A 9,014-nucleotide genomic window follows, 5' to 3' on the forward strand; every position below is an offset into this window, starting at 1 on the left:
CCAGGACATACCACATGATCCAATGTTTACAGTCAAACCCTAAGATACAACCGTATCTGCTCCAATCCCACTATCAGAGACAAAAAAATCTATAAGACCTCTACCATGTGTTTGTGAAACTTAATTACCCACCAGGAGAAGTAAAGAAAAGATTGACAGGGACAGATGAACACCCAGAAGCCAGCTGCTTCTAGGTAGGCCTATGAGGGTAAAAGAACACCACTTTGTCATTATTTATAGCTCTCAACATAAACCCCTCCAGTGATTTACTGACAATCTACAACCTATACTGGAACATGATCCATCACTCTCACATGCCTTGGGTGACATGCCTGTTCATTCCTACAGGCATCCACTCAACCTCAAGAAAATACTCACTAGCAGCCACACACCATGTCACAGAAATAGTGTGGAAAATTTCCTTGCAACAAACCCTCTTGCCAGCTCTGTCCACATATCTATACCCACACCATCAGACGCTCATACACCTGCATTGCCACTGTGATATATACCATCATGTGTCTGTTGATGATTCAGGATTGTGATGTGGAAGAATTCTTAATGGCGGCTCACTGCAACATTTTAATCATATGATTATCACAATGCCTGACTTTAGGCTCCGTAATTTAAATGAACAAAAAGAATCAAAGTGGCATTTTCATTGTTTTAATGGAATACTCCTTTATTTCAAACCACTGTCCCGTGCATCCATCTTCAATCAATTCTTCAAGCAACAATAGATAAGCCATCATCTCTCTGCCATCAGTATAGCAAATGAGGATAAAAAGCATCAGGAGTATGGCAATACCAATTATAAATGAAAGAATAACCTGTAAAAAGGTTAAAAGTAGCAGCCACTTACATGACATGAAATTTACATTTTAAGAATATAATTTCCTTTAGAAACAGGAACATGTGCTGTGAGATTGATCTACTACTTATTTACAAGGATAAATAAGAAGCAGTAGTCAAGCTGGCAGAATTGAAGGGAGTCTGTTGAATTTCCCCATCATTGGAGGTTTTAAACAAAAGGTTGGATAAATATCTACTAGATTCCAGGATGGTTTAGGCTCTTGCCGCAGTGAAGGGAGCTTGATTTGATGAGTTATTTAGTTCCCCTGCACCCATACATTTCTATGAGTCTGGTAGTTTTGATGGCTTTCTTCTCCACAAAACAGGGCTAAAGTTTGTTGCCAAGTTGCTGCAACATTGCACCAGTCTGAGAAAGTAAGTAGATCTACATTGCTTACTTTGCCTCTATTAGCTTTTCTCCTGCAGTCTCTAAATTCATACCTATTTCCCCTTTGTGTCCATTTCTCAAACATTGTCCTATTTTCTCTCTTCCTCTCATTTGCCCACCACTTTGCCTGTCTCCACTCTGCTTCTCTCTCCGTCCATTCAATTTACATCTTGCATGCTTGCCCCTCCACTCTCCTTGACCATTTTTAATTGTTTTCACTCTCTCCTATTCCTCCTCCATCCCCCCCATCTGCCTTCTTTTCTCTTCACTTTGACCTTAATCCCATGATCATCTTCATTTTCCTTCCTATTCCGTAGGTTATCCATATACCATATTGTATAAAACCCACATAGAATCTGGTATATCTGCTGAAATGGAAATAAAATTGTTAGTAAACATGATGTTATGATGGTATCATCAGGCTTCAATACTAATATCATCACTCAGCTGAAATGCATACACTGGCTCTTAGACTTCCTGGGGAAAATTCACATTAAAATTAACTTACCCAGGTCTCAGTCTCTCTCCAGATAGAAGAACATTTAATTATATTCAGAACACTTTCTACACAACCATAAATGCAGAAACAAGTTAATATTAAGAAGTGACTGCAAATATAGCAGAGACTGATGGGACTACCAGCCAACCACAAGAAACATGGGAATGGGACCTGGGTTTGCACAGCATATTTACCAAAACAGATGATAATCTCCTGGCACACTATACTGTAACTGATAAACCATTTCATTTCTCCCTTATGTACTGAAAGGATCCGAAAGAGAGTCAATATACAAAGACAGACCCACGTAAGTGGAAGAGTGTCAGACAAGGATTTTCATTAACAGGGGTACATGACAAAAACATTCATTGGGGGAGGGGAAATTCAGAAAAATGGGTGATATTTGCACTTGTGCACTAGCCTCTTATATAGGCCAGTAAGCAATTCTTTGTCATCCTTTTGTATTGGGAAGAAAGTTAACAGAATATTAAAATAAAGAATAATTCTGTATTTGCACCACCAGATGGCAATGTAAAATCAAAAAACAGGACAGTTGTGGCAAAGGGTAATTGGCAATTAAAATTGCCACAGTACTGCCAGGGAAAATGCTGCAAAGGGATATTTTATTGAAATGTGCAAGTGAATATAAATTTCCTTCCCTCCCCCACCCCAACTTTACAGACTATTCCTGGAAACTGTCCTAATGCAAGAAGTTACAAAGTTATGAATTATATTTCTATTTTCACCATACATTTATGATTTCTCTTTTGAGGGAGCAGTGAGAAGGCAACAGACCAGGGTCAGTAACCCCTGGCATGGGTGCCAACAGTGGCACGTGAGCCCATTTTTCATTGGCTTATGAGGCACGAGCTCAGCCCTGCCCCTCTTTGTCCATACAGCTGGGAGCTTGCTCAAAGCCATCCCACCTGTGGATTTACAAAAGAGCAGCTAATGTTACCAACCACCCACGTAAACGGTAAAGCTCTGCATCTTAATTTATTAATGAAGTTGTTGTAAGTAGGATTATTAGTGACTTCAAAAAGTATCACCAGCACTCGGACCATACATAGAAGTCAAAAGATCAAATTTTGGCACTGCACCTCACAAAGGTTGCTGACCCCTGAAATAGACTTAGCTCTTACAAGGGAAGAGAAACATCAAGGGCCTCATATTCACTTAAGAGTCCTGTTGGCTGATCAAGGATGATGGGCCCTGAAGACAGTGCTCTTTGATTAAGAGCATAACAGTAGCCACACAGCATCTTAGTGGTGGCAGGCTCAAATTGGGGATAAATGGACAGCACTATGAACGAATTTTAGAAAATAAATTTTTATTACAGAATACTCAATCCAGACCTCCTATGCCTTGTCATCACAGTATCTGAGGACCTCGTGAACAACTTCTGCCTTCTCTAGATCCCTCTGGGTAGGAAAGTATCTCTAACCAAGTCACAGAGTAATGCAGAGACTTTCCCAAGTCAGGAGGCAGAAATGAACCCATGTCTCCCAAGTCCCAGTCCCATCTCTTTATTACAGAGCTCCAAGCATCAGGCATCAAGGGTAGAACTCCTACTTGGGCAGATGAAAAATGTTGCCAGAGTGAAATTTTTCATGAAAAGGGTCTGCCTTTTGTGGAGAATATCTATCTCCCAAGCTCCCCCCAAACCCCCCAAAATTTCTACGGAAAACTTAAATATTTTGATTTTTGGGCACTTGTAGAAGGCAGATGTTTATGAAAAATACCGCTTCAACAGAAAATTGTTTGTTTGGAAATACTGCTGTGATGCTTCCATAGAGCTGTTCCTAATCTCATCAATGGGTCAGGATGCCAGATAAATCAAAGCTCCTTGGTCAGACTGCATTTTCCATGATACTCTGCTTCCCACCCTAAGAGAGATGATCATAGTGCATGATGGAAGATTGTAGCCCAACCAGGGAATCTATTCCATAGATGAAAAAGGACAGTTACCTGTTCTGTAAATGGTGTTTTTCAAGAAGTGTTGCTTACGTCAATTCCACGTTAGGTGTGTGTGCTCACCACATGCAATGGTGCTGGAAGCTGTTCCCTCAGTAATACTGATGGGGAAGAGTTCTACTGATCCTTGAAGTTGAGCCTCCATGATGTGGTATAAGGGGAACCCTTACTTCCAAAAGTGGGGAAAAAGGACAAGTTATGGAATGGACAGGAGCACCACATCTCAAAGAATACCAGTTACAGAACAGACAAGTATCTTCTTTGTCCAGTTTGTTAGATGACTCCAAGTAGTACCTTCAGAGTTCACAGCTACATTGACAGTAACACAACTCTGCAAAACCCAGTGTCATGTGTGGCCTGCTGAGTGATGGTAATGTGAGATATGAACACATGAACTGAGGATCATATTGCAGCTCTACAGACATGCTGGATTGGTACGTATGCCAGCAAGGCAACTGATGATGCCTGAGTCCTGGTTGAATGGGTGCGAACAATTAATGGCATCTGGACCTTTTTGAGATTGAAGCAGGGCTGCTTGCAAGAAGTGATCCAGCTCATAAACCGCCTCCATGATGCATGTTGAACTTCTCACTCACCATTAGTGTGAAAAAGACCGTAAACATGGGGAAAGGCACAGAAGACCAGCCTTCTATTATACTCAGCTTAAAAGAGTTTCCTCATAGCAACTTTCTGCACCTTCATCTTTGCTTTCAGCCTAGGAAGGCTGAACAGCTTGCCATCAGACTGTATATGAAAGTAAGCATCTTCTACATTTTCAAAGACATAGCTCAAAAGTACTGAGAAGAATATTTCAAAACGTGTAGGTGCCAAGACGCATACTTGTTTTAACCCACTTCTAACTTCAAAACTTTTGGCTTCTTCAAATTGCCTTGTGCTTTGTGTATTGTCATGAAAAACTGTATTATGATGAAGAGCTTTGGGAGGCATCAAATTTTTTAAAGTCCTTTGTACAGACTGGATCTACTAATCATGCCAAATGCTTTGGCCAGGTCAACAAAGACAATAAAAAGTGTTTCCCCTTTGTTCTCTATTTTTCTCCTGAAGAGAGACTATCATATCCATTGTATATACCTGCTTGAAATACATATCATGAATCTGGACAGACCTTTTCAGCAAGTACCTGCAGATGCATAAGCACCATGTGCAAACAATTTGCCAGTGACACTGAAAATTGAAGTGCTTCTGTAATTGTTACAATCTCCCTTGTCGCCTTTGTTTTTAAAAGGTAATGATAGTTGTGTCAGATGTCTCAAGAAACTTTTCCAACAATGAAGGAAAACTCTATATAGATGTAGGAAAAGAGTTAATTTGCCCCATTTGAGTAATTCTGCCAGAATATCATCTCTTCCTGTTGCTTTTCTCATTAGTATAGAAACTAAAGCCTTATCCAGCTCCTCAATGCTTGGTTCTTGATCAAGGCTGACTAATATATCAAAATTCAATATATATCATTGATAACTCACTCAAAGGTGTCATTAGCAGAGTACAGCTTAAATGATGTTCCACCCAATGTGCCATCTGTTGAGATTTGTCTGTCAAAAGGTGACAATTTTTAGATTTGGAAGGAGCTACTTTGGATATTATTGGCCTAAAAGCTCTTTTAATGATGTCATACATGGTCCACAGATTTCCAGCATCTGCTGCAGATCGTATGCTGTGGCAGAGGTTTATCCAGAACTCAGCATATTTCCTCAAATCTTTCTGCAGCAACAGATTTGCTTTTCACAGGTTTTCTAAAGTTAAAGGCTTTGCCTTCTTCATAAAGTTTTGCATGAGCTTTTTTCTTTGTTTCAACAAACTGTTACAATTCCAGTTTGTAACGTTCAAACCAGTTCTGTTTTTTGGGTTTTTTCCCCCTTTAGGACCAAATGTATTAAGCCCAATTTCATAAATACTTTTTTCTACAGAGAGTTTCACATTTTCTCTGCATCACCTTCAGCATTTTTAGACAAGCACCAAGCAAAGGATTTGTTAATCTCTGCACACAATTTAGCATCACGTTTTCACAATATTGGAGTATGATCTTCATTCTTAGCTTTATATATCAACATAGGGCACATTTTTACTCTGCTAATAATCAGTGAGTGATCTGTATCCCCATCTCTGCTATGTAGAAATAAGTGTTATTAGAACACTGGTGATCACATCTGTGAGTCAGCACTATGTCCATTTGCTACCAACAGACAAATAATGGATACCAAGACTTTTTGCTGAGGTTTGCCACAAAAATAGGTATTTGTAACACAATATTGTTGAAAATTCTACAAATCACTGAGCATTTTAGTTCATTTTTCCTGTTCTGTGGTGTCCTACACAAGAATGACTTCCTTCATGGTTAGAGCCAAATGGCATTAAAATCACCGAGCATATCTTGCTTTAGGATCCAATCTTTTCACAGAGGCCGTTTCTACACAGGCCATAATACATGGAGCGAAAGATGCTAATGAGGCACGGATGCAAATTCCCCGTGCCTCATTAGCATAATGTCACATGATTTGGAGTCTGGAAGACCGGTCTCCCGGACTCCAAAACGCCATGCAGAAGCGCGGCCCTGGGGCGGGGCTTCCAGAAGGAAGTCCTCCTACTGGAGGCCCTTTCTTCCCAAAAATTTTCAGGAAGAAGGGGCCTCCAGAAGGAGGACTTCCTTACAGAAGCCCCCCCAGGGCCACGCTTCTACATGGCATTTTGGAGTCTGGAAGAACAGTCTTCCAGACTCCAAATCATGTGACGTTATGCTAATGAGGCACAGGGAATTTGCATCTGTGCCTCATTAGCATCTTTCGCTCTGTGTATTAGCATGCCACTTCCGAAGGAATTGGCCTGTGTAGAAATGGCCAGATTGTTGTAGAAATTGTCCTTTTGATAAAGACCATTGTTTGAAGAGTTGGTGCATAAACGTGAACTATACTAACTAATCTGCACAAAGTAGGGAGTCACAGTATAGTAATCCTCTCAGATTTAGCTAATGGTTTCCGTATCATTCTCAAAAGGGTGTCTTCATTGTGAAACCTACTCCATATTCTTTTTTCATCAAGTTGTTTTCATTTCCAAAAAAATGTACTTTTCTCCTGTGATGAAACCTATATCGACCAGTCTAGTCTCCTGTTACCCTGCAATATTACATTAGCAGATTCAGCTCCTGAATGACTGAATTTTTCTTTCGAATGCAATGTCTTTTCCAGGTCATCTGTCATACCTGGGCACAAAGTCTTGACATTCCATTTCCCAAGTTTAAAAATACAGGTTGTTTTTTGTTTATTTTGCCAAGTACTAAAGTTGTGTTCTGCTTTTTGGAGTCTGTCCCACTCATGTACCCAAGGATGCAGGCAGACCACCACATGTACATTTATTGTTCTTGTCCCCATCTGCACTTCTCCCATATACACATCTACAAAATAACTGCAGAGATCCTGGCTTTACAGATGAATTTTTCAGAGAAAAAATCAATGGCATGAAGTTCAGGAATATTCTTAGCGCAACTTGTTTATACCAGTCCTTGAACAGAGATGGTCGTATGCAGGCAAACCCGTATTTCAGAGATCAGTGCCTGGTTCTCAGGAAGAAATTTTGCTCCCAAAATAGATTCTGGTGAGAGAGGTAAAGCTAACAGTGGATTCTGAACTGCCTCAGAAGAACATTACCACAGTATTTGTTCCTAGATTAAAATTCTGCTCATACATTAAGGAAAAAAACCCCTTTCTGTCATGTTTAATAGTGCCATATCAAATTATAAATGGACTATGAACTGATTCCATGTTGGAGTTGGAAATATGCTTAATAGTGCCATAGATGTCATCCAAATGACATGCAAGTATAGACATAGATTGTTAAACTACAGGGTTTCTTGTGGCATTAACAAAACATGACATCAAACTTAATGAACTCAAAATGAAAAAAAGATGGATTAATTAGCCAACACTTGCCACAAAGTTTCAAAGTGCTGAACAGTATTAATAAGTCAAGAAATTGTTTTTTTTACAAAAATTAAGATGTAGCATAAGCCATCAACTTCAGAGGCACTCAATTTTTAGGCCACTGTTTCTGCGACGTGTTGGAAAATTCCACAGTATAATGTATGTGTAGTGCCCTTTAGCAAAGAAGCCAGTGGGAGGCACAGTGGTGAATGCAAGATAGAGAGAGAGATTAGCAAAGCCCCAAAGCAGCCCTTCATGGCAGAACAGCACAGTGGTTGTAAAGTGAAGGGCAGACTAGAGATGCATAATCAACTTATTAATAAGTTTTCCCTTTTACACAAGTTTCCAAATGAGTATCGATCATTCTACCCTCATCTCGGACAAAAAAAGTCCTTGAGGTATTTTCCCCTCCCAACACAACTCCTTATTTTCCACTGAGGTGACGCACCACCAAAATTCACCAAGAATTCATCTGCACCAACTTCCAGATATCAGCAGTCACATACGTTTAGAAAACAGATGCTTAACTGATTTTCAAACTGAAGAACCCAAAAATATACTTTAACTAACATTCAATATATTACACATATTCACTTACCATTCCAGAAATCCCAGTGTTGTGGAAAAAACAAAAAATAAAAAATACCAGTCTAGTTTCAATGCTCAAGCTAGTAAAACAAATAAAGAGCAAAACACGCAGAAAATTAGTTTTTTTTTTTTTAATAATCTAGTGTTATTGGTCACATAGGTAAGCTCACTTCAAAAACAATCCTCTTCTAAACCCTGATCCCTTAAAGCCACACATGTATTGTCCAAATGATCTGGGAGTTCCAACAGCTCTTTCATTGAACATTTACGTTTACAATTTAATGATTATATCTGTCTGGCGAACATCCATATCTAAATATCCACCCTCTTCTTGAAACGTTCTGACTACTTTCAAAATAAAACAATTTCCGGAAAGTAAAGTGGTTTCCAATACTGCTCAGCGATGACCTACTCTGAAGCCCACCATTAATGTACAACGTATTAGAACACTTTCCTTCTATGATTGTGTAGGCAGCAACCCAGCACTAATTAATACATGTGAGTTTCAGAACTGTGCTATCATGAATGTCAGAGCAGTACCCCAGCTGACATTTGGCTTGATGGCCCACTCTCTGTGGAAGTATCTGTGTTAGCAGGCCCTAGAGGAGAAGGGAAAGTATACCACATTTCTACTGCAGAGCTCCTTCCAAGTTCTACTTTAAGTGCTAGATGGGGCAGCTGGTGTTGTTGTGAATGACTACAGTTGCATGAGTATTGTGGGTGATAAACACACAAAAACTGTGAACTGTAATCTCATGCTGGTTCATTGTAACGAGAG

Source organism: Carettochelys insculpta, chromosome 4, assembly GCF_033958435.1.
Source record: "Carettochelys insculpta isolate YL-2023 chromosome 4, ASM3395843v1, whole genome shotgun sequence".
Taxonomy (NCBI): Eukaryota; Metazoa; Chordata; order Testudines; family Carettochelyidae; genus Carettochelys; species Carettochelys insculpta.